Raw genomic sequence first — 21,685 nt, 5'->3', positions numbered from 1 at the left:
GATTTTGCCGAGTTTTCAATGATACACCCGCCGCGATGCCGTGCGGCGGGTGTATCAGCTGTGAGGGAGGCGGGACTGGGGGCCGGCATCTGCTTTTATAATGACAGCGGGGCCCGTGCAGTGACTGTATTCTACTACACAGGCCCCGCTCACTGTATATTATTGTATCTCTAATAGTAAATTGTTATGCATATAATCGCATAATGAGCGCTGTGTATTACTTACAACTACAGTACAAGCGCTCGCTGCTCGGTAGGTAGCAGAGAGGAGGGAGGAGGCAGGCCGGGAGGACGGGCGCTGGCAGTGTGAGTCATACGTCACGCGCCTGCGCCGCCTACTTTATGAATGAAGCAGGCGCGTGACGTATGACTCACACTGCCAGTGCCCGTCCTCCCGGCCTGCCTCCTCCCTCCTCTCTGCTACCTACCGAGCGGTGAGCGCTTGTACTGTAGTTGTAAGTAATACACAGCGCTCATTATGCGATTATATGCATAACAATTTACTATTAGAGATACAATAATATACAGTGAGCGGGGCCCGTGTAGTAGAATACAGTCACTGCACGGGCCCCGCTGTCATTATAAAAGCAGATGCCGGCCCCCAGCCCGTGTATTGAGGGTCATTCACTACAGGGACACTTATGGAGGGGATCTGTGGATGACACATAGCATAAGATGCTATATATGTGTCATCCACAGATCCCCCCCATAACTGTCATACACAGATCCCCCATAAGTGTCCCCCACAGATCCCCCATAAGTGTCCCCCACAGATCCCCCATAAGTGTCCCCCACAGATCCCCCATAAGTGTCCCCCACAGATCCCCCATAAGTGTCCCCCACAGATCCCCCATAAGTGTCCCCCACAGATCCCCCATAAGTGTCCCCCAGCAGATCCCCCATAAGTGTCACCCACAGATCCCCCATAACAGTGCCATCCACAGACCACAATTAGTTCAAAACCCACCAAAAGCACACCTTTTGGTTCAAAATATTTTTTTTCTTATTTTCCTCCTCAAAAACCTAGGTGCGTCTTATGTGCCGATGCGTCTTATAGGGCGAAAAATACGGTATATTGTAGTGCATTTGTATTGTGCAGCAGTTGTGTGCGGTTCTGCTGCGATACTGCAGGTATATAGAGGGACAAGCATTATTGGAACAAATAATTTCTACTGGTGTGATATACCAGTTGCCCCCCCAAAAAAGTGCTTGAGGCAGGGGTGTTATATACCAATAATATAATTTCTATATAGTGCATTTAGGTAGTGCAGCATTTGTTTGCGGTTCAGCTGCGTTCTCAGCTACAGATAGTGACAAACGCCATTGGAACCAATAATTTCTACTGGTATGATATACCAGTTGCCCCCCAAAAAACTGATTGAGGCAGGTGTGTGATATACCTTCTTCCACAAATACTGCTCTTCTATAGGGACTTTGTCACAGGGTCATTTTGAAAATGACAGGCAGAGGAAGAGGCAGGCCATTCCGCAGGAGTGGTAGCGGTCGGGCAGGTGCACCAAGCCGGAGCCTAAGTGGGAAGTTGCAGAAGGTGCGTGCGATTACGTCAAAGGACGCACCAGAGTTGGTTGAGTGGCTCTCTCAGCCTTCCGCTTCTGCACCCTCCTCATCCTCTCTATCTGCACCCTCCTCATCCTCTCTATCTGCACGCTCTTCACTCTCTGCTGTGTGCACCCCCAAAGACATCAACACCACCACCATAGCCCCTCCATTATTTTCCCATCCATTCCCAAACCTTACCGATGCGCAGCCATTCTTGGCATCAGATCAGAAAAAGTAGGTATCAACGGTCAGCACCCAGTAGTCTGACGACAGTACCCAGATCAGCCCAGGGAGGGTGGTCCCTGCTGTTGCTGCCTTCTCCGAGATCTCTAATGTCAGTAGTGGTGAAGGTGACGATGATGACGTGTCGATGGACGTCACGTGGGTGCCCACAAGAGAGGAAGAGGAGGGGAGTTCAGAGGGAGAGACAGAACAGCAGATAGGGAGGAGAAGGAGGAGAAGCAGGCAGAACTTACAGTGCACGGGAGGCAAAAAGCAGACTGCTAATGTATCTGGAACAAGCCATCCACCATGCACGGTCACATCTGGCGCTCCCAGGACGCCGGCACATGGCTCTGCAGTGTGGGCTTTTTTTAACATGTCCGCTGCTGATAATAGAGTTACCTTCTGCAGCCTCTGCTGTCAATGCATAAGTTGCAGTAAGCCCAACACTCACCTAGGGACGACCGCCTTAAGAAGGCACCTGGCCTCCCATCACCGAGCCCAGTGGGAGCAACACAGTCAGAACCCACAAAGCCACACTCCCGGCGCTCCACGTCCTGCCTCTTCTCTTTCTCCTCTCTCCTCCCATTTGTCCTCCACTCCACCTTCCACCATGTCGTCGTCGCGTTCATTTGGCAAAAGGCAGGCTTCTGTGGCCAAAATGTTTGAGCGTAAAAAGATGATAACGCTGGATAACCCTCTTGCCCAACGGCTGACCGCCGGCTTGTCGGAACTGCTAGCCCGCCAACTACTGCCATATAAACTGGTGGACTCGGAGGCCTTTAGAAAATTTGTGGCCATTGGCACACCGCAATGGAAGGTCCCCGGAAGGAAATATTTCTCCCAGAAGGGCATCCCGGAGCAATATGGCCACGTTCAGCTGCAAGTGAATGTATCTCTGGCACACAGTGTCGGTGCCAAGATACATCTGACCACAGACATGTGGTCTATCAAACACGGGCAGGGAAGGTACATAACTTTTACTGCCCACTGGAACCTTCTGACGGCTGTCAAGAATGCAACCCGTGGCACCTGTGTGGATTTGGTGTTACCGCCACGGATTGCATGCAGGCCTGCCTCTTCTTCTCCTCCTCCTACTCCATCCTCCGTCTACTTCTTGGCTGACTCCTCCTTTTCCACTGCTACCGCCTCTTCCGCTGCGCCCCCCCAAGCTCCCCAGAACCTATTTGATGTGCTAGATGAGACATTGCCATCATTCCATGTGCCATTGCCGACTTTTTTTAGCTTTGCGGTCCCAGGCCGATCATAGTCTAACCCCGCTCAATTTGACAGTTGTAAAGTGGTGTATTACAACGGTGCCAATCTGCTGAGCGTGTTGAAACAGGGCAAAATGACACACGTGCCGTGCATGGCACACGTCCTGAACTTTGTTGTGCAGCCAAATACCCTGGGGACCAGGACGTCTTGCGGCAGGCCATTTTAGAAGATCTTACACGACCATGGCTTGCCTTGCTGACGTTCAGCGGCGACACCAGCTGCCCGTCAGACGTCTGATTTGTGACTGCCCGACGCGCTGGAACTCCACCTTGTATATGCTGGATAGGCTGCTCCAGCAGAAACATGGAGTTAACGACTACCTGTACGAACTCTGCGGCAGGACAGGTTCTGGGAGCTTGGTTTTTTTCACCGTGCCAGTGGCTGCTCATGCGCGACGCATGCAGATTTCTGTGGCAAATTGATGAGATCACTAAACTGGTCAGTCGCAGCCCTGGCACCATCACTGACATCGTACCTTATGCCTTCTTTCTGGAGCCTGCATTGCGTCATGTCATTGATCAAGCCGTCGAGGAGTAGGAGTAGGAAGATGAGGAAGTCGCAATGCTGGATGAATTCCCAGGGGAGGGCTACTCCATCTGAGACAAGTCAACAGGAGTCTGAAGAGGAGTCAGAGGAGGATGGTAACGAGGTGGAGGAGGAGCAACAGGAGCATGCTTTAAACTTTTCTGGGATCCCTGGTGTTGTCCGTGGCAGGGGGGAGGAGATCGAGGACGACATTATCCTGGACGATGAGCAGGAGCCAGGCCACTCCACCGCTTCCAGTTTAGTGCAAATAGGGGCCTTCATGCTCCAGTGTTTTAAGAGGGAACCCCGTATAAAAAGCATAAAGGGCAAGGACCAGTACTGGGTGGCAACGTACTTAGACCCCCGGTACAAACACAAAATGGCGGACATGTTAACAGCATCACAGGGGGCTGTCAGAATGCAGCACTTCCAGGCCTTGCTTCGAGAAATGCTGCATTCTGCTTTTGCGGGCGCTGGCAGAGGAATTTCCACTAACAGAGAAACAGTTGCGGGTACCAATCCAACAGTGCATGCAAGAAGAGGGCGGTTTAAAGATGTGTTGGGAACTTTGGATATGAGATCACTCTTTCAACCAACCCATCGACAGCCGCCCTCTGGATCCAGCCTCAGGGAACGCCTAGATCGACAGGTGTCCGACTACATCGGGTTAACGGCCGATGTGGACGCTATGAGAAGTGAGGAACCCCTGGACTACTGGGTGTGCAGGCTTCACCTGGCACAATTTGCTATGGAACTCTTGGCTTGCCCCTCGTTCAGTGTCCTGTCCGAAAGGACGTTCAGCGCAGCAGGGGGGATCGTAACTGATAAGCGCACTTGCCTAGCTCACAACAGTGTGGAATTCCTCACATTTCTAAAAATGAATGAGGCATGGATCTCGGGGGAATTCAACACCTGTGACGACCACGTTTAATTGAATTTCCTCATGATAGCCCACAAATATCCGCCACCACCCAGAACAAATAATGGTCCCTGTCTTAGGTAAATACAGTAACATAAAAGGCCTTTTCTGTCTGAGGAATTAAACACCTGTGACGACCACGTGTTTCAACTATTATCACTAGGGTTTTTTTTAAGAGGGGGGATTTCGTTAGCCATGTTTTTAATCCAATTTTATATTTTTAGTTCTTTTAAACATATGTATTTGACCTGTATTTGTACTGGCCTGCAGTAAAATTTATATCCATTGACCGTGTGAAAGAGATTTTCATAATCTTACTTTTGATACATCACAGATTAGACATATATTATACAAGCCTCATCTCTTGTGGGATGCAGTGCCTCGAATTAACATAGCTCACACCCTGCCAGTGCTGGACACAATAGCAGCATCCCTGAACAAAAGGCTATTTAAAGAGGACCTTTCACCGACTATTACACTATGAACTAACTATACAGACATGTAGAGCGGCGCCCGGGGATCTCACTGCACTTTCTATTATCCCCGGGCGCGGCTCTGTTCTCCTGCTATGTCCTCCAGTATCTCCGTTTACTAAGTTATGGTAGGCGGAGTCTGCCCTTGTTCTTCTGAAGCGCTGGCCAATCGCATTGCAGAGCTCACAGCCTGGGAGAAAATAACCTCCCTGGCTGTGAGCTCTGCGCTGCGATTGGCCAGCGCTAGAGCAGAACAAGGGCAGACTCCGCCTACCATAACTTAGTGTCACGACCGCTACCCCAGCAGCAGTCGTGTCGCACCAGACGGAGGGGAAGGGGGACCCTTATCTACGGATGGGAAATAGAATGGCCACCCCTGACTAACCCTAAGCTGGCACCTGTCTGCCCTGATACCCTAGACGGGGTGTGAACCCGTGCGGCGAACAGGATGCCTAAACCCTCAGTCACCCTAAAGCCTAGAGTGGGGAAAGGCCGATGGGAGCACTAGTCACCATCACTCATGTCTAGGAGAACAGCAGGGGAAGACAGCAACAAACAAACTATAACAGAGATAGACTTATCCAGTCACGAGCAGAGAAGGCGATCCCAATCACGACAGTCCACGCCGGACAAGAGCTCCACAGCAACACCATCAAACGATCTCCTTCAAAGGTCAGAATAGAACTGGAAGTAAGGACTATATCTGGCAATGACTGCAAGTGAAAGTGAAACTAATATAGTAGCTGGGAGTGGCAGACAGGACTCACCTGAGAAGGATGCCTACAAACTCCCAGTCAGGACAAAAAGGTTCACAAGGCAAAACCCAGATGACATACCCTGAACCACGGAGCAAACTCACAAGCTATCGCGAGTAGCAAGTCGCTGCGACCTTCTCCTCCCAGACCTGTCTGGATCAGTCACAGTCGTGACACTTAGTGACTGGAATCTCCGCCTACTATAACCTACTGAGCGAAGATACCGGAGGGCATAGCGGGAGAACGGAGCGGCGCCCAGGGATAATAGTAAGTGCAGTGAGATCCCCGGGCGCCGCTCTACATGTCTGTATAGTTAGTTCATAGTGTAATAATCGGTGAAAGGTCCTCTTTAACATCTCACCTCACATACAATGACAACGAACTGAGATAACCTATTCAACTTATTAGCATGTAGAGGAAAAACTGTATTGTATATAGCAGATACCAGCATTGTTTAACAAAGTTTCAACTGTATTTTGACAACACATGTTCCCAAGGCCTCTTAGGAAATACCAGGATTGTTCCAATTGGATCTTGAGAGACAATATGCGCCCACCCCCAAAAAGCCTTATAAGCATGTGCTGGAAAATAAAGATGTCAGATATTTAACAACCTAAGTTCAGTCTGGCTGGTTATTTATCTCCTGATCAGAAGCAAACCGGATATTCATTGCACAGGGAAATATTCATGGGTTGGAGGTCTGATGCCTCATCTTATACCAGCATAAACCTGCCTGAGAAAAACCGCTAACACCGAGTAATATACCTCCAGCCACATGATCACTTGATCTTTTCTGTCCGGTGAATGCCTAATGTTTGGGGCCTGTAGTCCAGTGGCCTACAGTAAAATTTGTATCCATTGACCACATAATATACTTTGAGCCACATAATCAGAATTTCTTTTATGTTAGGTGAATGTCTAATTTTTAAGGCCCGTACTCCCGTGGTCTAAAATAAAAAATTTCTAGGCTCCGACAGGGCACATTTCAGAGAATTTCCCTTTAAGATGCATAAAAATGTCCCCTGATTAAGATACATATTTTTTTGTTGGAATTTTTGTCATTGATCCCCCTCTAGTATGTCACTGTCCATGTTGTGCACTTCTACTAAGTATTTGGTGTCTGCAAATATGAGCTGAAGGTTTTTCAGGTTCGCCTGCCATTAAAGTGAATGGGTCCCACAGCGAAATTGCGGTTCGCGAACATTTGATCGCGTTCGCGCAATCTCAAACCGTCCCGGCTGATTTTCATCCATCACTATGTAGTACTGTACAATCTATAGAAGATATCCAAATACTACAAGCTGACTTGAACACTCTGTGATTGGGCATCAACTTGGCAAATGATGTTCAATGTAGACAAATGTAAAGTTCTGCATCTTGGTAGTAATAATCTCTGTGCTTCATATGTCCTAGGTGATGCAACACTGGGAGAGTCACTTATAGAGAAGGATTTGGGTGTCCTTGTAGATGGTAGATTAAATAACAGCATACAATGTCAATCAGCTGCTTCTAAGGCCACCAGGATATTGTCATGCATTAAACAAGGCATGGAATCGCGGGGCAGGAATGTAATATTACCACTTTACAAAGAGTTGGTGCGGCCTCACCTGGAATATGCAGTTCAGTTCAGAGCACCAGTCCATAGAAAGGACGCACTACAGCTGGAAAAAGTACAGAGGAGAGCGACTAAACTGATAAGGGGCATGGAGGGTCTGTCACGGAACCATGAACCAGACGTACAACAAGAGATAAGTGAAAATAAGAAGGCTTTATTGAAGATAAAGCTGTAAAGCAAAAGTCCAAACGGATGGTGAAACCGAGCAGAGTCTTTGCGAAGCCAGAGGTCAGGAACCAGAAGGGTAGTCAGACGAAGCCAGGATCAGGAACCAGCAGGGTAGTCAGACGAAGCCAGGATCAGGAACCAGCAGGGTAGTCAGACGAAGCCAGGATCAGGAACCAGAAGCAGCAGCAGTCTTAGAAGCATGTGAACACAAGAGGACCAAGCAAGGAACTGAAGCCACAGACCTCCTATATATATGAGCTAGGCATCCAGCTCCTCCCAGTGGGAAGGAGGAGCCGCAGGGTGGAAGGCTACAAGAAACCCAGAAACCAAGATGGCCGCCAGCACATGTCAAACGAAGGAGAACAGCAAGAAGGTAAGACCATGACAGTACCTCCCCCTCAAGGGCCCCTCCTCCGCGGAGCACAAAACGGTTTCTGAGGGAAGCGTGCGTGGAAGGCTCGGAGCAAGGCAGGAGCATGGACATCTGCGGAGGGAACCCAGGAACGCTCCTCTGGACCATAACCACGCCAATGGACCAAAAACTGCAACCGACCGCGGACCAGGCGTGAGTCCAGGATATTGCTCACCTCATATTCCTCACGATTGCCCACTTGGACCGGACGAGGCCGAGGAACCGAGGAAGTGAAACGATTACACACCAGTGGCTTCAACAGGGAGACATGAAACACGTTGGAGATCCGCATGCCAGGAGGAAGCGCAAGGGCATAGGCTACCGGGTTTACCCTGCGAAGCACTCGGAAGGGACCAACAAAGCGAGGCGCCAGCTTGGGAGTGGGCACTCGAAGGTTGAGGTTGCGGGTGGACAACCATACACGGTCTCCGACCTGGTAGGAAGGAGCAGGCGCTCGTCTGCGATCAGCCTGGAGTCTCTGGCGCTGCGCAGAGACCTCAAGGGACTTCTGGATCTGTACCCAAGAAGCACGTAGGACGGAAAGGTGATCCTCCACAGCCGGAATATCCTGGGGAGAGAATACCTCCGGTAACACGGCAGGTTGGAACCCATAATTGGCCATGAAGGGAGACGTCCCAGAGGAAGAGTTCACCGCCGTGTTCCTGGCAAACTCAGCCCAAGGCAGGAGGTCAACCCAATTGTCTTGGTGATCGGAGACATAGCAACGAAGGAATTGCTCCAAGGCCTGATTGGATCGTTCTGCGGCCCCATTGGACTGAGGGTGGTAGGCCGAGGAGAAGGAGAGATGAATCCCCAACTGGGAGCAAAAGGCGCGCCAGAACCTGGACACAAACTGACTCCCCCGATCCGACACAATCTCCTTGGGCAAACCGTGCAACCGGAAGACCTCCCTGGCAAAAATCGTGGCCAACTCTTGTGCAGAGGGTAACTTCTTGAGAGGAACACAGTGGCACATTTTGGAAAACCGATCCACAATCATGAGAATGACCGTATGGCCTCGGGATGCAGGGAGGTCCACAATGAAATCCATCCCCAGGTGTGACCATGGGCGCTCCCCGGTGGCTATGGGTTGCAGAAGGCCCAACGGAAGGTGCCGAGGGGACTTACTCTGGGCACAAACGGAGCATGCCGCTACATATGCGGCGATGTCGGAACGTAGGGAAGGCCACCAGAACAGACGTGAAACAGCCCAGGACAGCTGATTCTTTCCAGGATGCCCCGCGGTCTTGGAGTTATGGTAGGTTCGCAACAACCGAGTGCGCAACTCCTCCGGCACAAAACATCTGCCGTTGGGTCTCCCAGAGGGAGCACCAGATTGAGCCGCCAAAATCTGCTCACCCAGGGGAGAGGTCAGGCTGGTGCGAATGGCGGCCAGGATCTGATTCGGAGGTATGACCGAAGTCGGAATCGACTCCTCCCTGGACAGCTCGGAGTACTGCCGTGATAAGGCATCCGCCCTGATGTTCTTGGAACCGGGTAGGTAGGAGACCACGTAATTAAAACGTGACAAGAACAGAGCCCATCTGGCCTGACGTGGTGTCAATCTCTTGGCCTCAGAAAGGTAGGTCAGATTCTTGTGGTCCGTCAGGATGAGAACCGGAACCACCGAACCCTCGAGCAAGTGCCTCCATTCTTTAAGGGCCTGCACGATGGCCAATAACTCCCTGTCACCAATCTGATAGTTGCACTCCGCGGAAGACAGTTTCCGGGAGTAAAACCCACAAGGAAGCAGAGGACCCTCTGGTGTTCTACGCTGAGACAGAAGGGCGCCTACTCCCGTCTCAGACGCGTCCACCTCGAGGACAAAGGGCAACCCAGGGTTGGGATGCGACAGAATCGGAGCCGACACAAAGGCGGACTTTAGGGCCTCAAAAGCTCGGATGGCCTCGAGCGGCCAGACCTGGGAATTACTGCCCTTCCTGGTCAGATCCGTGAGAGGCTTGGCCAGCATGGAAAAGTCCCTGATGAACTTCCGATAATAATTGGCGAAGCCCAAAAAGCGCTGCAGGGAACGAAGACCACTGGGCTGGGGCCACTGTAAGACAGCCGAAACCTTCTCAGGATCCATGGAGAACCCCTCAGCGGAAATGATGTAACCTAAGAAGGTTACCTGGGATCGGTGAAATTCGCATTTCTCAAGCTTACCGAACAGCTTGTTCTCTCGTAACCGTTGCAACACTCGTCTGACATCCAGAATGTGGGCCTCCATGGATTCAGAATATACCAAGATGTCATCCAAATAGACCACCACACACTGCTGCAACAGGTCACGGAAAACATCGTTGATGAATTCCTGAAAGACTGCGGGCGCATTGCACAACCCAAAGGGCATAACCAAGGATTCGTAATGACCGGTCCTGGTGTTAAACGCGGTCTTCCACTCATCGCCCGCCTTGATCCTTACCAGGTTATATGCCGCCCACAGGTCGAGTTTGGTAAAGACCGTGGCCCCTTTAAGGCGATCGAACAGCTCGGAAATCAAGGGTATCGGGTAAGCGTTCTTGATCGTGATGCGATTGAGACCCCTGTAATCGATGCAAGGCCTCAACTCACCGCCCTTCTTTTTCACAAAGAAAAATCCAGCCCCTGCCGGGGACGAAGATTTGCGAATGTGTCCGCGTGAAAGCGCCTCCCTCACGTACTCCTCCATGGCCTCATTCTCCGCTACCGACAGTGGATAGACTTTGCCACGAGGAGGAACGGCACCAGATTGTAACTCTATGGCACAATCGTATGGGCGGTGCGGAGGTAGGGCAACCGCGCGCACCTTATCGAATACATCCCGGTACTCCTCGTATTCAGGAGGCAACAGAGAGTCCGAGGAAGTACACAGCAACTTGACAGACCCATGGATGCAACTAGCCCCACACTGCGGTGACCACGAGAGGATCTCGACCGATCTCCAATCGAAAGTCGGATTATGCTTCTGGAGCCAGGGGTACCCCAAGACCACCGAGTAGTGTGGAGACGAAATAACCTGGAGGCAGACCGACTCTCTGTGAACGGCACCAATGGCTATCCCCACTGGAAGGGTCTCATGAGTCACGTGTGGCGGCAGAAGGGGTCTGCCGTCTATCGCCTCAAGAGCCAGTGGGGAACCTCGAGCCTGCAGAGGAATGGAATTGGCGGCAGCGAACACACTATCAATGAACAAACCACCAGCACCAGAGTCCACCAACGCCTGGGTCGTCACCGAGCCCCCGACCCAGGAGAGGACAACAGTGATCAGTGGTTTGTCAACACGGGAAACCGGGGACGAGGAGACTCCACCCAAGATCTGCCCCCGACAGGATCTCAGGTACGAGCGTTTTCCCGGACGGTTCGGACATGCCAACCGAAAATGCCCACCGAGACCACAGTACATGCATCGGCCCTCGCGTCTCCGGAGTGCCCTCTCCCCCTCGGACAGGCGAGCAAACCCCAGCTGCATGGGTTCACCCCCAGACAAGTCATCCCCAGGAGGCGTGGGAGGAGAGGGAGGCACGGGTGGGACAGCAAACGTAGGCACCAATCTGTTAGAAGACCTCCGCAGGTTCTCCTTAAAGGAAGGTCTCTCCCTGAGTCTGGTGTCAATCAAAATCAGGAAAGAAATAAGGGACTCGAGCTCAACTGGTAGGTCCTTAGCTGCAACCTCATCCTTCAAGGCATCCGAGAGACCATGAGAGAAAGCAGCGACCAGAGCCTCATTATTCCAGCCCACCTCTGCTGCCAGGGTACGAAACTCAATGGCGTATTCAGCTACGGATCGTGAACCCTGTCTGATGGACATAAGGAGCTTCGCAGCAGAGGCAGCACGAGCCGGCACATCGAATACCTTCCGAAGAGAAGCAACAAAACCGGAAAACTCGGCAACCACCGGATTGTTGTTCTCCCATAAAGGGCTGGCCCAGGCCAAGGCCTTGTCCGAGAGCAGCGAGATCAAGAAGCCCACCTTTGATCTCTCAGTGGGAAAGGCATGTGGCAGCAACTCGAAATAAATGCCCACCTGGTTAAGGAAACCTCGGCACTGAGTTGGCTCTCCCCCAAAGCGCTGTGGAAGAGGGGCAGAACCGGTCATACCCCGAAACACCGCAGGCGCAACAACAGGTGTCGAGGTAGACTCTGGCGCAACAACCGGAGCGGCAGTAGGAGCGAGCCCAGGAGCGACAACCGACCCATCGGCAACGGGAGCGAAATGAGCCGTGCGTTCAAGCAGGGTTTGCAACGCCACGGCGAACCGACCCAACAGGTGATCCTGCTGATCAAGTCTGGCAACCAGCGTGGGTAGCGAGGATGGCCCTGTACCGTCAGAATTCATGGCTTGGTCCTAGTGTCACGGAACCATGAACCAGACGTACAACAAGAGATAAGTGAAAATAAGAAGGCTTTATTGAAGATAAAGCTGTAAAGCAAAAGTCCAAACGGATGGTGAAACCGAGCAGAGTCTTTGCGAAGCCAGAGGTCAGGAACCAGAAGGGTAGTCAGACGAAGCCAGGATCAGGAACCAGCAGGGTAGTCAGACGAAGCCAGGATCAGGAACCAGCAGGGTAGTCAGACGAAGCCAGGATCAGGAACCAGAAGCAGCAGCAGTCTTAGAAGCATGTGAACACAAGAGGACCAAGCAAGGAACTGAAGCCACAGACCTCCTATATATATGAGCTAGGCATCCAGCTCCTCCCAGTGGGAAGGAGGAGCCGCAGGGTGGAAGGCTACAAGAAACCCAGAAACCAAGATGGCCGCCAGCACATGTCAAACGAAGGAGAACAGCAAGAAGGTAAGACCATGACAGGGTCTTAGTTATGAAGAAAGATTAAAAGAATTGAATTTATTTAGTCTTCAGAAGAGGGGGTGGACATAAATCACCTATACAAATATATAAATGGGCCATACAAAAAATACGGTGAAAAACTGTTCCATGTAAAATGCCCTCAAAAGACAAGGGGGCACTGCCTCCGACTGGAGAAGAAAAAGTTCAGTCTCCGGAAGCGTCAAAGCTTCTTTACTGTAAGAACGGTGAATCTGTGGAATAGACTTCCTCAGGACATGGTCACAGCAGGAACAGTGGACAGTTTTAAAAAGGGTTTAGATGAATTCTTAAAAGTAAACAACATTAATGCTTATGAAAACATGTAGAAATCTGAGTCTCACTTCCTTCTGGGATTCCCGTCCCCACCTATCCCTTGGTTTAATTTGATGGACTTATGTCTTTTTTTAACCGTATCAACTATGTAACTATGTAACAAGGTTACTGCAAAAGGGTGATTGTTATGATGTTATATTGTTAAGTGAAATGTTGTGATTTATTGTATTTTTATACCTAATAGCATTGTATGGACGGATAAGGGTTAACACCTTGGCACATCCTGTTAGGTTGCTGTGAGATGGGCCTAGGTCCACCCCTTAAATAGTCAGTCTACATCTAGTTCTGCCTGAGGAACAGTGAGAACCTACTTGTGCAAGCTCCTCAGAGCTAGGCCCGAGCTCAAAAAGCCTTCATCTCTGAGACCTCTAGAGCCAAGGAAACAACTTTATCAACTACAGTGCTGTTGTATATATGCTGCTATTGTGGAGGAATTGCACTGCGATCTACCTGGAACTGTGCCTTGTTACTGTCGGATTTACCATTACTCCTATTATGCACTTTAGTAAAGAGAGATTTATTCATACCAACTGGCCTGGATACTGACTCCACCATTGCACCCGCTCTTCTGCTTTGCACCCAAACCAACACCTAACATCAAGGGCACCCCATACCACCAGGCAGAAGCCCCAACCCTCCAGTCAATGCACAGACCTAAGCGGTGCCATTTTGAAGATGGCCACTGTGATTTGTGAGTATAACTAGCACCGTCAGAGTCACTACTACTTCGATCCTCCTCGTCTCCCCTCCGGGTGGCTGCACCACCTATTAGTAGATACCAGGAAATCAAGTTAATGGAGCTGTCAAGCAGACACATCACGTCATCTGTATGTGTCTGCCACGAGTCACGTAGACCTGGCAATTTTACAAGGTTGGCAATTTTTTCATTTTTTTCAAGTATTCAAAGGCGCCAATCTATTTATGTGTCTCCCATAGACTATAATGGAATATGCCATAAATAATCCTTTATAGGAAACCCTGTTAATAATCACTATGATGTAGGTAAACTTAAATTAGTATTAAAACATGAATTAATGGAACAATGGCTGTGAATGGAAGCTTTCTATAGTCTCCCACTGATAAGACATTCAGGGAAATGAAACAAGGACACGTAGAAGGAGATCCATTGTAAGGTTGTCACTGAACTGTGAATGATGGCTAAATTAGAGGAATGGCTCACGATGCAACGCAATTAACACTACGGGCAATTCTAAAACAAGAGCTGAAAATGTCACAGAGAGTCTGCTAAATTAATCAGGCGCCATCCACATGAAATGAATAATCCAAAAACAACGAGAAAAACAGTAAAGGCCTCATGCAGGTCTGTGCCCGTACTACAGCCAGGGTCACGGATGCGGACCCGTTCCCTTGAATGGGTCAGAATCGGGAAAATACAGTGCAGAATGGAGGCACAGATCGGAAGCCCACGGAAGCACAACGGAGTGCAAAAAAGTAGCGCAACAGTGCGGACTGTTGCTGTCAATCGCATTCAAGTGAATGGGTCGGTGTCCGCAAACGACAGGCACATGCGGCTCGTAGCACGGGCACACTAGGCAGACGGTGAGGCCTAAAGGGAATCTATCACAGAAAACTGATTGTTTAAATCCCAACAAACAAATGGCCTCCTGTTCTCTACTGATCACTGCTCAGGACTGGAGTCATCTTATGATCATCACATGCAGGATTAAGATAACAGGTAGGGCTATGTTTACATTGGGGTCGGGGGCTCCCTTCAGGGCCTCCGTCACAGAATAAATGTAAAATAGTGAATAGTAGAAAAATTCCTACATGCAGGAAAAGCAAGCGTTCTCCCGAATAAATCCCATTATGTTTGCTTCAGTCATGGGCCGAATTCAGCACTTTCGATATTTTCCTTGTTCTGCCCCCATAATGGAAATAGCAAACGCTGATGTGAAAGAGACCTAACACCTATCTATAGAGAACTCAGGATCCACCATATGCAATAGGTCAGGCATGCTCGACCTGCGGCAACTCCCATCATTCCCGGACAGCCTACAGCTATCAGCATTGCATGGTGGGAGTTGTAGTTTTACAACAGCTGGAGAGCCGCAGGTTGAGCCTCCCTGCAATAGGTGATGGTCACAGCTCAGCTCCTTCCCCTCCCTGCACAATGTGTCAATAACACTCTCTCATGGAAGACAACGAGTTTCCTCTCGTCTACAGGTTCCTATGGTCCACGTCGCTGCTGTAAAGCTAATATCTAAGTTGCTGTTCACAGCTCAGGCAAGATGGCTGCCCCACGATCATGAAAATGAGACTCAAGATAAAAGCAGGGTAAAAAAAAAAAGGCGAATGTGTCGGTAAAGATAGGCAGTGCGCATTAGCCGAGTCCCTCACTTTATAAGCAGGAGTTATTCCGCAACTATGGGAAAGCGGGTGACGGGAAGTCAGTTTCCCCACAGCGGCCCTTTCTGCGCCAGTTGTGATAGCCCTTGCACTGCCAGAGGACGTGTCCAATATATGACAAGTACTCAATTCGGTCAGTGGACCGACAAAAATCCCTGTAGGGGTCCAAAACTGCCCCTGTACAAACTCCTCCAAACTCCTGATGAGGCCGCATTGCGGTGAAACATGTCGGGTGGAGGAGTGTTAGGCGCGGCATTTTAGGCAGGAATGAAGGTTGAATGTGACCCGTGTATGTGTGAGACCACCATTGTTTGTACAGGGGCAGTTATCTTAGGCCTGTGATACACAGTACAGAGATGTAGCTTTTAGGTACAGGAATTAGGTTTTGTGTGCTGGTGCTGAGCCACGGTACCCATACAACAGAACTGATTACTACCCTCGGTCTGAACGCTAACTGATCAAATGTGACGAATCAAACAATTCCATTACCATTGGCAATAATTGCTCCGAGTTTCTGGGAGACTGTAAGATAACGTTCAATGGTAGACCCCTAGATGGCACCTAATTGTTTATTAATGAGCTCTCCGCCTCGCCCAGCAGTACCACCCATGTAAACGGCTCCTGGTCCTTAATGTAGTCTAGCTATCCTCAGTTCTGTGACAGGCTCAATAACCCAATGGTCCATAAAGTGTGAGGTGGCACCAATCGCAAGTGAGGAACCGTCACCGCCCTCTCATTCCTGATAGTTTTAACCTATCCCTGTAGGCCTTTAGATTTTAGATATGTAACAATAAAGTTATTTCGTTTAGGACCCCTACAGGGATTTTTGTCGGTCCACTGACCGAATTGAGTACTTGTGAAATTATCCTGAGGGCCCTAAAATTGGGCATTTTTTGTTTTTCAATATATGACGAGACACGCGCCTCATATCTTAGATGCCTCCTCCTGCAGTCTATGCGCCTAAACAGAAATCTGTCTTCATTTGCTGAAAATGAAGATAAATTTGTAGCCCGCCTCTTCCCTGCCCCCTTTCAGAAAAATGGCGAGGGTGGCGTAAAAAAACACCAGATTGGCAACTTTTTTATGCCAGAAATCAGATGCAGGGAGATGATAAATCACCTTCTACATGGAGAGAACAGCTTTGTTACATCATTGGCTGCAGGATAGCCCCCGCCTCCCTGTTGGACAACTTAAAGGGGATCTCCTGGAATTATTTAAAAAGGCCGCCAGCAACCTGTCCTAGAACGTGAATAGGACTGGCTGCCTGCACTTGCAGAACTGCCTCGTGAGGGGATGGGAGCTCATTACACATTCGCTGCATACTGGTGAGCGTTCCTGTCAGGCTGCTCAGCCATGATGGCATATCGCAGACAGGATCTCATCATTACCATCTATTGTAGAGAAAGGTAATGTGAGGGCCCCAACCCCTCGTTCCCCTTAGGCAGCTCTGTAAGTGGTGGCAACCAGTCCTGCTCACATTCTAGGACAGGTCCCTGGTGGCCTTTTTAAATTATTCCCGGAGAATCCCTTTAATTTGGAAAGCAGCCATATAACTTTGGCGCTGTAATTTTATGTTTGGTTTTCTGCGTTCCTATATCACCACCTACACATCAAATAGTGGCTATATGTATTGATAGCAAATATGACAGATGCTCCAGCGGATGCGATTCCTTCATTCTTTTTGCGCACTTTCTCCCTCTGACGATGCAGCACATCTATATAGACATATTGAATCCCTATATTATATACTGTAGATTCCGCACACCAGGTCAGTACGGCTATGGACCTCACTGGCGGTGGATGGGATACGGCTTTTGCACTGGGGACCCGGATCTAGATGTCATTCACGGGACGCAAGCCTCCACCTTGGCAGCTCATTCACCCCCTGTCGCTGACTGATTGGCTCCATTCATACAGGAAATGTTTACTCTGGCTGCGGGCGTCTCTCTAATCAAGGGCGTTCAAGCAATCTAAATTACCGCAATCACAGTTTACAAATCATTTTGTCTTCGGTGATGACATTGATATTAACCTCCACCAGTGTCTATCTGTGGTCATAGGGTTTCTAATCCTGACATATTCCAATTTTAAAATGGAAGATTCAGGGGCAGGCGCAGCTCCGGGGGTGAGTGGGAACATGGGCAAAGTTGCTCTGTGGCCCCCTAGACACTTACGGCTCTTTCATTGAATTCTACATTTTAGATAGAACCAGGGGAGCTGCCAGACATTAAAAGCATCTCCCCCCCCTTCCCCATGAGACGTGTGCTGAATTTACAAACTTTTTAAAAAAAAATCAGAAAAAATGTAAAACGTGTTTCATTAATGATCATTCTGAGCACCATATTGGCTCAATGTATCAGGCAACTGGCATAAAGACATGATGGATGCCCTCCATACAGCTCCGTCTCCTGCGCCCCTTCAGTACAAGGTAAAACTGTCTACAAGCAGCTGCCACTAAGGAGAGTTCTCAGCATAGGAATAACTTACCATTGAACTCCACAGCAGCTGTAAAATCTCTATGCACTGAGCTCCCCCTAGTGGTGACAAAGCAGGAAAATGCAGTGTTTTTACATTAGGAACAAGAGAAGGAGACCAGCGCCTGGCTCCCCCACTACTACCACCACGGGCCCCATAGCAGCCACATGGTCTAAGTCCATGGTAGGTTTGCACCGAGCATCAAACTTTCACTACTGAATTAATACTTTTCACCAGGTTTGATGGGATACTGGGATTTCCTTTTTTTTCTATAGTAGGCTGCACTACTGCACAGCTTAGGATCTATTCTTATTAGAAAACATGGCCTTCCTTTCCACTGTGACGTGTCCGGCTACTGCCTCCACTGAAAACAATAAGGGGGGGGGGACTCTGAAGCCGCCGGCCACTGCCACCAATAAAAACACTAGGGGGGAGGTTGGGATCAGGGGTTGGGGGGGACGCCGAAGCCACCGGCCACTGCCACCAATAAAAACACTAAGGGGGAGGTTGGGTTCAGGGGTTGGGGGGGGACTCTGAAGCCACCGGCCACTGCCTCCAATGAAAACACTAGGGCGGGGGGGTACTCTGAAGCTGCCAGCCACTGCCACCAATGAAAACAGTAAGCAAGGAGGGGGGGGGGGTCTCTGAATCCACCAGCCACAGTCACCAATGAAAACAGTAAGCGAGGAGGGGGGTGGGGTCTCTGAAGCCGGCAGCCACTGCCACCAATGAAAACACTAAGGGGGAGGTTGGGTTCAGGGGTTGGGGGGGATTCTGAAGCCACCGGCCACTGCCTCCAATGAAAACACTAAGGGGGAGGTCGGGTTCAGGGGTTGGGGGGGATTCTGAAGCCACCGGCCACTGCCTCCAATGAAAACACTAAGGGGGAGGTTGGGTTCAGGGGTTGGGGGGAATTCTGAAGCCACCGGCCACTGCCTCCAATGAAAACACTAAGGGGGAGGTCGGGTTCAGGGGTTGGGGGGGGGACTCTGAAGCTGCCAGCCACTGCCTCCAATGAAAACAGTAAGCAAGGAGGAGGGGGTCTCTGAAGCCGGCAGCCACTGCCACCAATGAAAACACTAAGCCGGGGGAGGTATGGGGGACTCTGAAGCCGCCACCAATGAAAACACACTAAGCTGCAGGGGGGACTCTGAAGCTGCCAGCCACTGCCACCAATGAAAACACTAAACAAAGTGGTGGGGGGAGGGGACTCTGAAGCCGCCGGTCACTGTCACCAATGAAAACAGTAAGGGGGAGGGGGGGGTCGGATTTTGAATCCGCAGGCCAATGCACTGCCAATGAAAATGCTAATTAAAGTGTCAGAGGATGGAGGGAATAAACTTCCAGGAAGGGTCTGCTTCCGTTGCGGCAGAGTGCACGTGACCATTCAGCAGCAGCGCTATTCCCTCCCGACTTGAGTTCTCCCAAATCCAGTCCCATGCCCCACAGTGCGCAGCGGCCGCAGAGTGATGAGCAGGGATCCCAAAGTCCGGACTCAGAAAATATAGGCAGGCAAAAAGATATGTATCAGGCAGCCAGCAACATTGGGGTTAATGTGACTCATTAACCCCAATCTCGCCACTGCCATGTTATAAACATGATGGGGGTCACTTATTTTTAATGTGAGGCACATGCTTTTCTCAATTTGGAGTGGACCCCATGTGCCTCACATAAAGGGCTCGTTCACACGAACGTGTGAAGCCGGTGCCCGTGCTGTGGACCGCAAATTGTGGTCTGCAATGCACGGGCACCGTCCGTGGGGCAGGCGCATGGGGACTGCACACCTATTCACTTTAATGGGTCCGTGATCCTTCCGTTATGCAAAAAGATAGAGCAAGTTCTATCTTTTTGTGGTGTGGAAGCACGGAACGGAACCCCAGAAAGCACTCTGTAGTGCTTCCGTAGTGTTCCGTTCCGTTCTTCCATTCCGCATCTCCGGATTTGTGGACCTATTGAAATGAATGGGTCCGCATCCGTTTTATCACTTGGAACAGTTGGACGGTTCGAACTCTGACAATCCGATATCTGGTGCAGGTTTCTTAAAAGTTTTACGTTTAAACAATTTTTGTGTTTTATTTTTTTTGTCAGTGTGGTATCGAATGGTATTGAGTATTGCAATACTTTTTTATGGTATCGAAATCGAATCAAAATTTTGCTATCGTCACAATCCTAGTCCATGGTAAGTAAACCGCTGGACAGAACTAGGGCTGCAACGAGTACTCGATTAAATCGAGTAATTTGACACAAAAAAATCCTCGATGCAAATTTTCTGCATGTAGGATTCGTCACGTGACCACAGAGCGGGAGTGAAGCGCTTGCTATTACTCCCGCTCCCTGGTCTTCCGCTGCGCTCGGAATACTCGCCTTTCCAGCAGGGGGCATCTGGACACTCCAAAGCATGTCCATGGTCCCGCGCTGCACTGACCTCCTGACGTACGCACGCCGTGACCTGACGCGCTGTGTGACGTTAGGCCCAGAGCAGCGTGGAACGATGGAGTGTTGGCGGAGCCCCTGCTGGAAAGGAGGCGCTCAGCAGTTCCCTGGTGACCCGCGCAGCGGGGAAGCCACCAGAGCTTGATGTGACGGAGCCCCAATTTTGGGTGTTATAGGATATGGCCCATCGCTCTACAGGGGAGCACAACACCCGACGTCCTGCACAACGACACCCATTGGCGGCACATGGAGCAGCAGGAGCACCAGCAGCTGCCGGAAAACATCATGGACTTCAATGCTGATGATGCCCAGCAGCACCACAGTAACTGTCCTGACAACCGCTCCCCGATACGAGTCCTGACACCCCTTGCCCTATGCCAGCCAGTCCTGACACCCCCTGCCCGATGCTAGCCAACCCTGACGCCCCCTGCCCGATGCGAGCCGACCCTGGAAGCCCCCCTGCCCGGTGCCAATAGACTTGCACCCTGACAAGACCCCCACACACACACCCACAGTAGGTACTTTTACCCTGTCACCCTCTCCCGATAGGTACTGACACCCTGGGACTTACTGATTGCAGTCCCTCAGATGATCAGAGGTTGTGTTTGCATTTCCTTGCACATTCTTTAAGGTTCATTACACTTCTTACTTCTTCCTCTAAGATGTGTCCTGTAATGAAACCGCCCAGGTCTATAGGTGAGATCTATAGGTGTATGTCGGCGTTCCCCCACTAACAACCCTTCAGAGCTGCCGCAAACATTGGCTTTCATTATAGTGTCAGAATCGCCCAGCCCTAGTACCATAAATAATGTCTAGAGATGAGCGAATTTCAGGTTATGAAATTCCTTCACGCTTCGTTACTGGTAAAAGGTGAATTGCGTTATGGATTCCGTTACCACGGACCATAACGCAATTCCATGACGGAATGTATAACGGAATGCCTTTAGATAAGAAAAAGAAAAAAGATAGGAGGCAGCGCCTCGTGTGTAGAACCTTAGGGGTACTTATAGTAAAAATACACTGATTGTGCTTACCAGTTGGGGTTGTGATCGGTCACAACGCCTATGAATCGCCTTGCTGGATTAGTCCCGTCCAGTCTGCGTCTGCTGCCAAGGTCTATGCCCTTTTCCGTTGATAACGGTTTGTGGGATGAAGAAGGAATGCGGATGAGAGTGAGTTCAAACCTTTCCAAACGGCGCTGATATAGAAAGACTCAGGACCAGGATGGTACCAGTGAAGGTAATCTTTATTTAAAGTGCTGTCAATGCGTTTCGGGGCGAACGGCCCCCTTCATCAGGACAATAAAACTTCTATATACAAACAAATCACTTGCCCCTGTTCTAT

The 21,685-nt window shown here is 50.1% G+C and overlaps 1 protein-coding gene across 9 annotated transcripts in view; it reads right to left on the bottom strand.

Moving 5' to 3' along the window:
* Positions 1-21,685, bottom strand: part of CACNA1D (calcium voltage-gated channel subunit alpha1 D) — a 368,921-nt gene that overhangs the window by 215,761 nt on the left and 131,475 nt on the right. The gene's annotated exons all lie outside the window — the stretch shown is intronic.

Source organism: Bufo bufo, chromosome 9 (assembly GCF_905171765.1).
Source record: "Bufo bufo chromosome 9, aBufBuf1.1, whole genome shotgun sequence".
Taxonomy (NCBI): Eukaryota; Metazoa; Chordata; class Amphibia; order Anura; family Bufonidae; genus Bufo; species Bufo bufo.
This window is presented reverse-complemented; position numbering and strand designations above follow the sequence as displayed.